The sequence below is a fragment of the Hordeum vulgare genome, chromosome 2H (genome assembly GCF_904849725.1).
Source record: "Hordeum vulgare subsp. vulgare chromosome 2H, MorexV3_pseudomolecules_assembly, whole genome shotgun sequence".
Taxonomy (NCBI): Eukaryota; Viridiplantae; Streptophyta; class Magnoliopsida; order Poales; family Poaceae; genus Hordeum; species Hordeum vulgare.
This window is the reverse complement of record NC_058519.1, coordinates 313,757,956-313,771,658: the sequence shown is the minus strand read 5'-3', so window position 1 is coordinate 313,771,658 and position 13,703 is coordinate 313,757,956. Positions and strand designations below refer to the sequence as shown.

At 43.3% G+C, this 13,703-nt stretch overlaps 1 pseudogene; it reads right to left on the bottom strand.

Moving 5' to 3' along the window:
* Positions 1 to 4,608: 4,608 nt before the first annotated feature.
* On the bottom strand, positions 4,609 to 6,137 carry LOC123426784 (annotated as a pseudogene).
* Between the last annotated feature and the right edge of the window lie 7,566 nt (positions 6,138 to 13,703).

The window sequence follows — 13,703 nt, the reverse complement described above, 5'->3', positions numbered from 1 at the left end:
GTGTCGCTCATATGTCCGACTGTGGCGTCTTTATTATTTCATATAAGCCCTTTATGTGGTGTCGCTCAGACGCCCGACTGTGGCATGTTTATTATTTCATATAAGCCCTTTATGTGGTGTCGCTCAGGCGCCCGCCTGTGGCATGTTTTAAATTACATACATTACTATTACTCTTATTGATTGCTTATTAAATTTCAGTATGATTATATTTTCATTGCTAGCACTTGAGTAGTACTTTTGGGTTGACGAAGTATTGTGGCATTATTATAATTAACCCTGCCATTTTATGTTTGTGTCATGATGTTTGCGAGTATATTCAAAGTATTCACTCGCTTGTCCCTGGCTATTGTCTTGGCCAGATTGCTTGTTTGGAGAGGAGGAACTTGGCGATAAACCCGGAACCTAGGCATCGAAGACAGTAGCCGCGTGAGATAGGAATTATCTAGGTCAACTGTTCCTGTGGGAAATGGAGTCCCATAGACGCTGGAGATCCCCGAAGTGCTTCCGCCATCAACAAGTAGAAACCTTTTGATGTACTCTATGTACCACCTCAGTCTTGTACTTCAAGTTTTATTTTTGCTTGGACATATGTATCAAGGATTCGTGCACCAGCTAACAGTATTCGTGGGGCTGGAATGCATAAGGGTCATTTTGAAGGGAAATTAGAATCCCCAAAAATCTGGTCCTAACAACCTTGGTATCAGAGCGAGGCTGTCCATTGGCTAATTCTATCTTAGCCGGGTCAATAAACATAGGAAACCACCCAATCAAACCTACCCAAACAAGTAGCCTGAATAGTGTTCGCCAACACCTTTAGACAATCGGTACCCAATCTATCCGACTAGCCCTGTGGTCACACGCCAGTGACTCACGACCTATTTGTCTTTTCTCACAATCTTGCGAGAGAAGACTCAGTTTTCCTTTCTATAAAGGGAATGATTGCACATCGTAACACATCACGACCACTAACACCTCAAGATACAAGGCCCCATTGTCCACAATGAGACCACTGCTGCAGACCAAGGAGGTTTTGTAGCCATCCTAGCCAACCTGACTCGTCGTGCCTTTGCCATGGAAGAGCCTTCGGAGTAAGTTGTATACAAAGAGCGCACGACTGATGCCATTCGTCACTTCTGGGCCACGCTACACATCTACGGCAGGAGTGTCACCCTAGAGCGTCCCCATAGGTTCACTAGAAGGACAACTTCCTACGAGCCCAAAGCCATCCAGCTGGCAGCTCGGGAGGCAATAGTTCAACTCCGACACATGTCGCGAGGAGTTAACTGTCGCTCGTTCTACTACTACCCTAGCCGTGAAGGTTATGGTAGGACAATCCAAGTCGCGAGCAGAGACCATGAGCCGACCCCGCCATGTTGCGCAAGAGGCACTGTACGCTCAGGTCACCCTCGACCTGCTTGCAGCTCGTGAAGAGTTGGCCCGTCTTGACCCAGGGAGGAGAGAAGAGGAGCCCGACGCCATCAACCCTGTAGTGTTGTTTGGGAGACCGATTGAGCTCGAGAGGTCTGTCCTAGCTGCTGAACAGAATCATGCGCCTATCTCCCTTGAGGAGCTTCACCGCATTTTGGGGATTCCCTCCAATGGAACGGTAGCCACAACACCCCGCAATGGACAACACCGCTACCCTAACCTTCTAGCTCCACCTCCTTCCCCGAGCAACCGTGGCGCCGTAGTTCCAGCAAACTCGACGTCCGCAAGACCCACTCACCTAGATGTTAACGAAGTATACTAAGCCTTATCCCTGCTTTCACTACAAGAATATGCTAATACACGACGCCATTTTTTCGTCGCTACATCGTCACGGTTTTCAATTTACGACGAACTCACGACGAAATACCAAGCGTCGAAAACGGAGCGTCAGAAATGAACAGCAGCGACGTTTTGATCAAAATCGTCGTAACTTTTACGATGATTCCTGGGTTGTCGTAACCTTTACGACGATCCTAAATCATCGTTGGCAATCAAACCCAGTCCTACGTGGCAGTCCTACATGGCAAAATTACGACGAAATCAAAACGTCAGGGTTGAAATCAGCCCAACCCATTTCAATTGATCACATGGGCTGGTTTTATTTTTTTGGCCTTTTCTTATTGGGCTTCTTTTTGGGCCTTGGCCTATTTACAGCCATTTTAGTATATTTTTTCGAAATTTTTTTGGGCCCTAACCTTTTAGTGCGCAAATACATTTGGTCCAATTTCAGTTTTGGCCTTTTTTCATTTTTGAATTCAGAATTTTTTTTCCAGAACTTGGTTTCATTTCTATTTATTGGGCCTTTTCAACCAATTATTTGTCCAATATTAAATGCAGCACTATTTCATATTCAAATCAAGAAAACTCCAAGTCGAATTAAAATCATCCATCATATAACATCACATAATACATCTCCCAGGTTTACATAACACAATAACTGATCTCATGGATACATTTCCTTACACAGGAATATAACAAAAACGGACAGAATATAGCAAATACATTTCCTCCAGCTTTCCATTCACCCGTATCGCGCCAGCGTACTTCTCTTGAAAACAGATCCATAGCAATGGCCTTCAGCATGATCAACAATGTGGAGGAAACAATTCAACCGCTGTAAAGATAAGAATGATAATTAATAATCCATTTCTTCCAAGTAGGAGAAGATATTAGTATTAGTTCACATTATGCAAGTTCAACCACTGAGGTATACCAATTTCCAGGTCTATACAGAGATATATTTATTTAAATTCTGCAAATATTGCCAAAGATAACTCGGGTTAAATGTTGTTTTATCAGCAGGGGACAAACCATTTAAATTCTGTAAAAGGCTACACCACTGAACAATGGAGTAACAACCTATTTATTTAAACAAAAGGAGGCATCAATTGAGGACATAGTAAATAAGTCCAGTTATCCAAATACTAAATGTACTGTGATTGTGAGGTCTCAATTTCTGTGTTGCCAGAGTAAGGTCTTTGTTCCGTGCGTTAGATATGATGAAATCATATATAAATGCATGACAAATAGTGCAAACTACAGTAGTCACCATATATTTATATGGCAATATATCTCATTGTGGGTTCTTGCAGCTCTGCCTGATATTATTCTCCTAACAATGTCCGGGTTTGAATTGAACAAGAGTGTTCTTGTGCTCGTCCTCAGGACGTACTAGCTAGAGGGCTGAACCATGAGAACAGTGTATCAACTTAGGAGATGTAAACTATTGTCTGTTTCAGTGAATCTATGCTCAATTTCATGTTCGTTGGCTGCACTAGGAATGGTGAACATGGGACTGCAGAAGAACAGGGGACAGGGCCAGCATTACCAGGTCCTGTGGGATGCACGTGAGAATGCTTCCAAGGAGAACGTTAGCCCCACCAAAGAATCTGATGAGGTTCAAGACAATGGGTAAGTAATTGAATGGACATCTTTTATGTACTAGCATTTTTAGTGGCTTCTGTATTTTAAAAATATCTTCTGTGTACAATCATTGGCTGAGTCCCTTTATGTATTTAAGTTAAATCTCCATTTGCACCTGAGTGAAAATCTGAATTCGTTCTAGCTGTTACATTCCATTAGCCTTGTCATTCTTGTAAAAGCTTGATTTATTTTATTTACAGCCTTGTCATGTATAAAGATAAGCATGATAAATCCATTTCTTTTTGAGGATGCAAAAGTTTAAAAAGAGTGTTACCATTCAGAGACACAGTCCTCGCAGAAAATATGTTTACAGCGAAGGAGGACATGAACATACATCTTTTCCTGATAGATGGCACACATATCACCAGCAACGATTGCCTGCAGCGATTGCCTGCAGTGAGTTCCACCAACACACAGATACATTAGCAATCAGAAAATTCTTAGCTCCTGACTGAAATAGCAAAACAGACAGAAGAACTAATATGTTATCCATATTCACTAGATTGTGGACTACTGAGAACTTATATACTGGAATAGAAGGTAAATAACAAAACAATAATGCGGTGTAGTCATATTTATATAATATAAGAAGAGCAACACAGAATTAGAAACTTCCTCAGGTTTTGTGTTGCAATTAAAAATAAGAGTTAAGTGACACTGAAACTTCCAATGCGGTAACCCGATATTTCGAGCGGTAACCAAATCGTTGATTTGAACACAAACAATGAATAGTACTACAAATGCATTATGCCAGCATACATTTATTATACTGACTTGGTAGATAATAGAAAGTAATTCTTATTCAGGAATTTTAAATATGAAAGCAAACAGATGCTCGATCTTGATAACAACTTAAATTTCCAAGTTCAGGAATGAGAAGCTGAATTGTACATGGTTGTGATGGAATTTAGCATCTCTAGCACTATTACTGAGCATCTACACCATCAGAACTAATATGTGAAGCGAAATCAAGGGTATTTAGTAATTGTTATGCTCACCTAAGAGAATAAGAGGTTGCATGATAGGCAAAAGTACCAAATCAAATATGGAATACCTTAACTGTAAATTGCCTAACAATAGGGGCATCTCTTTTTTATGAAAAAGGAGTAAACGGAACAATGAGCGGTACATCAGCACGCCATAGTTTCATAAATTGGATGACTTGTATCCTTACTGATCTCATGAAAAAAGGCAGAGCTAATCCACACTAAACTTCACATCCCTACCAATCACACAGGAGGAAAGTGCACAGACCTCATCACCATCTTTTATACCAAATGCAAGCAACGTTGCCTTATCATCCGTCATTTTCTCATCCTTGAAGCATAAGCAGAAGTGGCTCCACACGTGCTGCCTAAAACAAGCAAAGCAATAACCTTAAATGTTAAGTTCCCACCACAAAAATTTAATTCAAACAAACAATGACAGTAAATTCCACTCTAAATTGCCCATTATTCATTACTTGCCAGAGAAAAATAAACCTCTCTTCAATTATTTCAATTATCCACATGGCATCCAAGCGCAATTAAAAGCAAACAACTTGCTAAATCACACACCCCTTGTATACGTGGCATACCAAGTGACAGCATTGTATGTCGTGGTATAGAGTGACGAACACACCTTGTATGGCTGCCTTGAGCTCCCACAGCGGCGGACCGGGCGATTCGCACATCTGCATTAACCAGAAGCAACACACGCAGCGTCACATACTTGCAATCCCCACGCCGCGGCAGGAATCAATCTAGGGCAAAACCAAACCACCCACATAGTTCGGGGGGAATTAAACGGAAGGGGGCGGGATTTGGTACCGAAGTAGGAATCGTCGAGCTTGCGGACGGTGAGGCGTAGGGGCGGCTCGGGGAGGCGGTGGTAGGAGAACCTTGTTTGTCCGCATGCGAGCACGCTGACGCAGTCCACCTTGGCTGCACGGGCGGCGATGTCCTCGAGGTCGAGGGCGAACTCAATGTCGGAAGAGCCCATGGACGACGAGCGGGTGGCGGCCGACGGCATCACGGAGCATCCACGGAGGGGGAGGGGTTTGCCAGGGTTGGTGGTGGTGGCGCCCTTATCTCGGCGAGGCTATTGCGGAGTGGCCGGCCTCCAAATCCATGTAGCTCGCGGGAGGCTCGACCCAGGAGTCGTAGAGCGACGGCGCGGTGGGGAGGTCGGGGTAGGGGCTAGGGTTACGTGTGCGCTGTGGGAGAGGGCGCCGACGTGGTAGGTGTGTGTTGTGGGAGAGGGAGACGGCGGCGAGGTAGGTGTGCGCTGTGGGAGAGGAAGGAGGTGGCGGCGGCGAGGAGATGGGGAGTAGAGAGGGGTCTGAGCTAGGGTTTGGGCTGCGGTTGGGGTTTTCTTTTTTTCATTTTAATCTATAGATACATGGATGGATGGATGTAAGATGGTGAGATAGATGGATGGATGGGTGGGCACCATGTCATCGATTCATGGGAAGAGATTTGATTGGTTCGAAAAATCAGTGATTTACAATAGTTTTCGAGTACTAAAAATAGAGGTATTTTATGAAGGCGAGTACTATGCGTCGGCGCGCCGGCCCAATAGTTGGGCCGATCACGTCTCAGCCGCCCGATGCAGCGAACCGCTGTCGTACGATCTATACGTGACCCCATCATCATAACGTTCGTCATTAACACGCAATCGCGTAACTTCCCATGGGTCCAAAATCAGCGGCCGGCCTTTCCTCATCCTCCAACTACCTCCAAACACATGGTCGTACTACTACTCACAAGCATGCCTTCCTAGAAAAAATAGAGACAATGCAGCATCACGTGAACGCCTGAAGGCACCGTCGGCCGGCCACCCTTAGAGTAGCCGCTGGCCACAGCCGCCGCAACGGCTCACATCAATTCATCTAGGCTCATGCAGTTTTTATGGAAACAAGAGCCTCCTCAAAGATTTTCGTCGTGGGTCTTTTGTTGAAGCTTTTTAAATCTATGGTCGAAGCTTTTTTTACAACGGTTGCAACTTTTTCCATCATGCTTGAAGCTATTTGAATCTATGATCGAAGCTTTTTTTACAACGGTTGCGACTTCTTCTGTTATGCTTGAAGCTTTTTTAATCTCCGGTTGAAGCTTCTTGAATCTATGGTTGAAGATTTTTTTACACTGGTTGCAACTTTTTTTCTTACATAGTGCCCGCTTGAAGCTTTTTTAATCTCCGGCTGAAACTTCTTGAATCTATGGTTCAAGCTTTTTCTACACTAGTTGCAACATTTTTTCTTATATAGTGCTCGCTTGAAGCTTTTTTAATCTCCGATTGAAGCTTTTTTATGGTCGGTTGTATCTTCCTCAGAGGACGGTAGCATCTTTGCAGTTGCACATAACTAGTTGTAGCACCCCCACTTAGAATTGGTTGTCGCACCTCGCCGAGAACTGTTGTAGCGAACCATGGTTGTAGCATTTACCGGCAGTGCCAGCATCAACCCAACTGACGCGACAATGTTACCAGGAAAATTAATAAACTAGTAATACGACAATTATTTTAAATAAGTGTTCTTAGAAATGGGTCATCATGTGTGAAGATTCATGTCTTTCAAGCAAAATGATCAATCTTATGGCCACATTCATGACATAGTTTGTTGAAATGATATAATATTATGCACAAGGGTGCATATTGGAATGACAAACAATGTTGATTAAGGAAGTTTTCATTTTCCTTGTATGAAAAATTCATTTTCCATTTTTCAAGTGACCAAAATGAGTTTTTTTGTGAAGGATCTACCATATATTTGTTTCAAAATTGGATCAAATCATTTTTATAAAATACTAGTCCATATTTAATGTACAATTGACAAAATGGTTGGGTGTTAAAAGATTTTAGCCCCCTCTCGTGAAAAAGACAAATTTATGTTGATTCAGCCGGAAGCGGGTTAAATTTGAACTGCATCTGCATTATCGTTTGCTCTTTATTTTTCCCAAAAATCATTTATAGGTATATAAGTATCTATTTAATCAGAAATACATGGTGTGGTGCCTTGACATCGAGGTTTGGATGGTGGTCAAGGGCCCCAACTCCAGAGCGCGTGAACTTGCATGCCAGTCGCATGGTCACCGCCTAACCGTTGCATTGCCACGCGTTCTAGGTGGAATAGTCATGTCTGGTGGGTTGGACAATCCCTCGATAGGTGTTAGCAAGAATAATACAATAGAATAATCTCATGAGGAGACTGAACTAAGCAAAAACATGAATTAGCAGCCAAGTGTTTGATTAGCGGTGCGGGTAATTCACATAGACAATGGGCCTAAATTTTGGCTGAGGATGATCATCTACTAAGGAGACTCTCTTGGCAAATTTTTATCTCAAATGGATGAATCTAGGTGGCACTTGCTTTGCAAAGTAACACATTGTGCAGAAATATGGATGTTGAAGCTAGGATCAAATGAATGAATGGATTGAGCTGAAATTTGGTGTATGATGTTAATTTGGGCATATGAAGGCAGTGTATAAAAATTATACCATTTGGACATGCCAAAGTGACACTTCCTTCACAATGTGCCAATCCGGACAGAAAATGGTAATTAAAACTGGGCTCACATAGATGATTGGATTGAGCTTAAATTTGGAGGAGGATGATAATTTGGGCACATTAAGGTACTGTAAAAAATTCATAAAATTTGGATAAATAAAAATTGTACTTCCTTCACAATGCTCTCTACTGAACAGAATATTGGGAAAAATATTGAGAGAAATTGGCTGAATTAAATGAGCTAAAATTTGGTGCAGTGAGGTTATATGGTCAGTATCATCCCGTGGTAAATTTTTCTTGAACTATAAAGCAATATAAAACATAGTTGCTTCACAAAATGAAAATATTACCAAAAACAAAGATTGGATGATGAGCTCACATGAATTGTTAGATGTGGCTAAAATTTTATGGAGAGCTACGTTTTGGGCACATAGATGATGTGGAAAAAATTCAACCCATCAAGATATTCCTATCTAGTACTTCCTTCACAAAGCTGTTAGCTGAACACAAACTTTGGAAATTTGCTGAGAAAGATTTACTAGGCAAATCGTTACGAAAGTTTTCATGAGGAAATGATTTGGATAGGAAAGAGTGCCCAAACAATATGAGGGTAATCAAAGAAATAGAAATAACACTTCCTTCACAAAGTGCTATTCTGAACAGAATAGGAAAATGAATATTTTTGAATTATTTTTGAACTATGGAAGGGAGGGTTTTCACATATTTGAGAAATATATAGTCCAAAGTATTTATGAGAATTTTTCGAGAATTTCCGGAATTATAGAATAGTAGGTTGCTTCACAAACTAGGATCAGGTGGGATAGAATGGACCCACGAGTGACATGTCAACATAGTTAGAACATGTTACAACATTTTTACAATCGTCGTAAAAGTTATGACGATCTCATCTTATGCGGTTACGACGTTTTGACTCACATCGTCGTAATTTATATGTAGATTTGATCCCCTCAAACGGTTTACGACGATCTCGGATGAAATCGTCATAGATTTATGACGAATTCATCAACGACATTTGAAAAAACATCACATGTGAGCATATTTCTTGTAGTAAGTGTTCTCTTGGGTGTAATGTATGAGCTGGTATTTTCATAAAATAAATGGGCAAGCTGTTTTGTACCATTATTTTTATAAGTACCACAAATAGCCATCTGTGTTTGCTTTTGGGCTACATAGCTATAGTTGGACATAACCACGGGAAGCCGATTCCTAATAGACCACCACAGTAATAGGTCACATTTCATGAACTATTATATGTGGCCTTGACCGAACCATGTTAGAGCGAAGCCTACTACGAGACCAACCCAACCTACATCTTGTGTCCCAACCCCGCCTATATAAGGGTCACCCAGTGATCTTTCCAGCATCCCTCACCTTGTGCACTACATTCACAGCCTTTTACCATGCTACCCCAAGGGAGTTACCTCAGAACTCCGGATGCAACTCCGGGCAGTTTTGTCAAAGTATTGTGGGATTTTACCTGCACTACCATGGGTTCTTTCCTTCCACCCCGGTACGAGCTGTTCAAATCAAGGATCACTTCCACTACCTCGAAATATTGGGCAGTTGTGCACATGTTCCTAGTGGACCCTAACCAAAACCCCACGGAAGTCTGCTTCAGTGGAAAATCTATGCCTACCCTAGAAATGGCCATAGAGGTTGCTGCCTACGAATCGGTTACTCGTCTTCGATATGCCGTACCATATGCGAGTGAAAGGGGTACTTTTATTTTCCGAGCCGTGTAGTGCCCGGAGGAGCAGCGTCTTTTTCGGGAACCCGTTCAGATAGAGACCCCGTATTGATCAGGCTCGTGCAATATGTCATCGCTCAAGAGTGCTTGACACAACACGTGACCGATTTTTCTCCAGAACCTCGCCATCCAAAACCCTTAGATCGCCATTGGCGAACCCCTAAGGATAGACCCAGCAGGACGCATTTTGTGTGTCCTCCAACCGCTCGCCCCTGAAGACAAAGTAGATATTCCACTGCCAGGAATATTCCCTCATGATCGTTAGATTTTTCTTTTGCGTGTTCCGTAAACGCCTAGTTGTATCTGCTAGTATAGTTATGATTGTGTAATGCGATGGTTGTACCTTGCCTTGTATATTACTGCATGCACGTGTTTTATTTTAGTTGTGTGATCGCTGCGGTTTTTACCTTGAATTGCTTTTCTTGGGATGACCCTTGCGTGATTATTTTTCTTAATACAACTACTGCTACAAAAATATTTTTCAACAAGATTTCATTCGCATGCCAATCGGCTCACAAGCACACTCACTCTGCCAATACACTAAGAGCAGAACCACACACACAGAACCCTAGCTAATTGCCTCACTAACACCACGGTTTCTCCGAAAGGAATACACCATGAGTATTTATTTTTGCAAAAATGCTACCAGCACACTAGCAGCCACCCCTGCATTTTTTTGCGCTCGCCTAGTCTTCATGCTCATCGCCACTACGGAGAGCCGCCACCCGAGCAGCGGCATCGCGACGATCATCCTGTATCATCACGCATAGGAGCATTGAGAATCCGATCAATGCGCTGTTATTCCAGCCAGAAGGACTATCATCCACCCCGGGTGCTCGTCCACCATTGGAGCCTCGCTTCGAGCTCCTGCAAACAGAGAGGAAGAGGAGGAGAAAGCAGGAAGAGTGATGCCGAGTGTGAGGTAGAGGAGGGAACGACGTGGTCGTTTTATAGCCCGAGATTGGTGTGCGATGGACGCAGTCCACCAGCACCGCTCGTCACTCGATCGTTGGTGTTCGGAAACGAATCTGCGAGCAGTGCCAACAAAGCGCTCGCCCGCGACGCGAGTGCTTGCTGCGCCGGCAGCTAGAGCACCGCGCACTACCACGGTACGGCTCTAGAAGCCTGCGAGCTAGAAGCCACGCGTGGAGAAAGCAACAGAAAGCGAGACAGGGAGAGGAGATAAGAGAGCCGGAGGAAGAAGAAAAGACTGACCGTGGGCCCTGGACCCACGTGTCAGCGAGAGAGAACACTATGCACTCGGGTACGACAAGCAATTCGGAAATTGGAAATTTTCCTTTTTCAAAAATCTTGTCGTAGCCATCTGTAGCAACACCTCGTTCGCCCCAAACATAGCATTAGTTTGTAGCCCCTGTACCATCACAGTTGCACCAATTATCGTTGTTACTATAACCTCCGGGAGTAATTATTTTTGTGTAGATACTAGAGTGTGGTAGGAGTTTATATTTTCCAACGTCCCTAACAAATCTCGAGGACGAGATTTTTCTTAAGGGGGTAGAGTTTGTAACACCCCAAAATTTTGGGCATGATTTATTTTATTCAATTTTTTGCCTTGGTGATTTAAAATTTTCATCCTTGGATTTTCTGCTATTCTCAGATCATTCTTTGTTTTAATTTATAAAAAGATTTCTTTCTTAAGGAGGAGTTTTGAAAGATATTATTGATTTGAGTGCTGCCCCAAATAATTCCATTTATTTCCAAATCAAATGATGCATTTTTATAATATTTCTTTAAAGTTCATTTATTAAAATTTTTACCTCTAAATACTTTAAAGGCCTAATTTGAACTACAACCATCTGATAACTTCTTTTAAAAGTTTCACAAAAACTTGGCAGTGACCTAATATGTTTCTGGATCAATATTATGTAAAAAATACAACAAAGTGTTTTGGAAAATTTGAGCACGTTATTTGATTTTACATTCTGGTCCAATTAGAGTTTTGTACTACAACCCCTGGATATACTTCTTAAAAAATTCTACAAATATTTGTAATGGTCAAGGGGTTCATATAAATGAGTTTTATGCAAAAACATATATTGGTCTTTTGAAAATTTAGAGCACTACCTCTTATTTTCTATTATGGACCAGATTTGCAATTTGCACTACAACCATATTATTTTATTTTCCAATGCCTTTGGAAATTTTTGTGCTTGTAGTAGACTGTGCAAAACCCTTAAGTACTAGATTTCAGCCCCATCTAACTTGTTTAAGACCCTATTGCATCATCATTTAGTTTCTGTCCAGAAATGAACTTTTGCTAGAATTGCATTAAGAAGTTTTTGGGTTGCCAAATATAGTTATGCCATCATTGGTTGCATCCAAGGAGACCCCTATCTGGGAGCTTTTGTGTCTAGAAAGCATCTCTAGATGCCCTTGGCATTTTGTCAAACACATGGTGTCCCTGACTAGATTTGACATGTCTTTTTGTTTGTATGGTGAAGTTTAACCCAGGACCTAACCGGCATGTCTACTACCCATTTGCCACCCCCATCGATGGATCTGGAGACTTTGGGTTCCAACCCTTGGCCATGGCATGCTCTGGCAATGTGTCGAGCAACTAAGAGGCATGCCAAGAGCGCGCTCTGGAGCACGCGTTTGGCAGCCTAGCGCCCGAGCCGCCGCGTCCCTTCTAGCCCGCACGTGTGATCTTAGCTCGTTCGAAGAAGCACCCCCGACCCCTTCCTATTGTCAGATTCGCACGACAGCCTCCGGGAGCACCGTGGCCGTGCCACTCATCTAAGACAGCATCAACTGCTGCTACACAACGCTCCTTCTGCCATGGCAACGCCGCCCGAGCCACCCCCATGTGCCACCTCCCCTCGGACACCACCCCTGCATAACAATCCTTGCCTCCCCGCACTGCTGCCACCCTTCGCCATCCCTATGCCATCGCCAGGGATGTCGCTGATGTTCTTATCCCAAGACCGCCGTGGCACAAGTTCTTTTGGCTATTTAAGGAGGCCCCCCGGAGCCACATAGTAGCCAACAAACATCCTAGGAGCTGTAGCAAGGTTGCCCTAGCTCCAATTGAGCCAGTAGGCCTCGTCTTCCCCATCTCCGGTGGTTTCACCCGCCGTTGTGCGTCGGGTCAATTCGGCCGAGCCGAAGTCTTCTAGCCCCACCTGAATCCACCTTCGATCCTTGCTCAACCGCCTGGAGCTACCCCACCCCTCGGATGCGGATAGAGCTCCCCCTTGCTCGCGCCTCGTCGGACCCGAAGCTCCCTCCGCCGTGGAGGAAGGGTTACTCGCTCCCGAGCTCCGCCGCGTCCCCAAGAACCAAAAATGGGTGAGGATCATCATTCTGAGCAGATGCATAGCCGGAGCTTCGCCCGAGGTGCACCGAGTTGCCGACAATTCCCGCCGGACTGAGCTCCCCGCTCACTGTCAACGTGCGTGGGACGAAGAAGGAAGACCCGACAGATGGGCCCCATCTGTCGGTGATTGGCCCGATTTCCTCAGCTGCGCACCCGCGTGAGTGTGTTTCCCCCTCGAGAAGGCGTCGTCGGTCTGGTGCGTCTTCCATTTGCGAAAGCGTATTCTGAGCTGAAACGTTTTCTTTCTGTTTTGATTTTCAAACAGATTCTTGACACAACTTTGACTGGCTCTAACTTTTAAAATAATAATCCAATTGAGTTGATTCCTTTTCTCAGCTCTTTCAAATTCTGTCTCGTTTATTTTAGTATTTATTTGAAAATTTGTAAGACTACTTTATGTGTTGTTTTTATATTGTGTGTTAATTAGAATATTTTTAAAAATAGGTCATGGAGAGAGGAGCAAAAAGTTGCAAAATTTTTAGAGTGAACCCTACCTCTCTACACTTGGAAGGCAAGCATTCTGAACCTACATCTATATTCGTTGTGTGTGGGTTGCTTCATGAGAATAACTTTATAGTTATGCTAAACATGTGGTGTTATTTTATGTGACAATCATGCTTGTTGCTTCATGATTTGAAAGTAAAGTTGTTACATTTGAGATGCATGGGACAACAGTCACACCTTCCCATCATACATGTATCCGG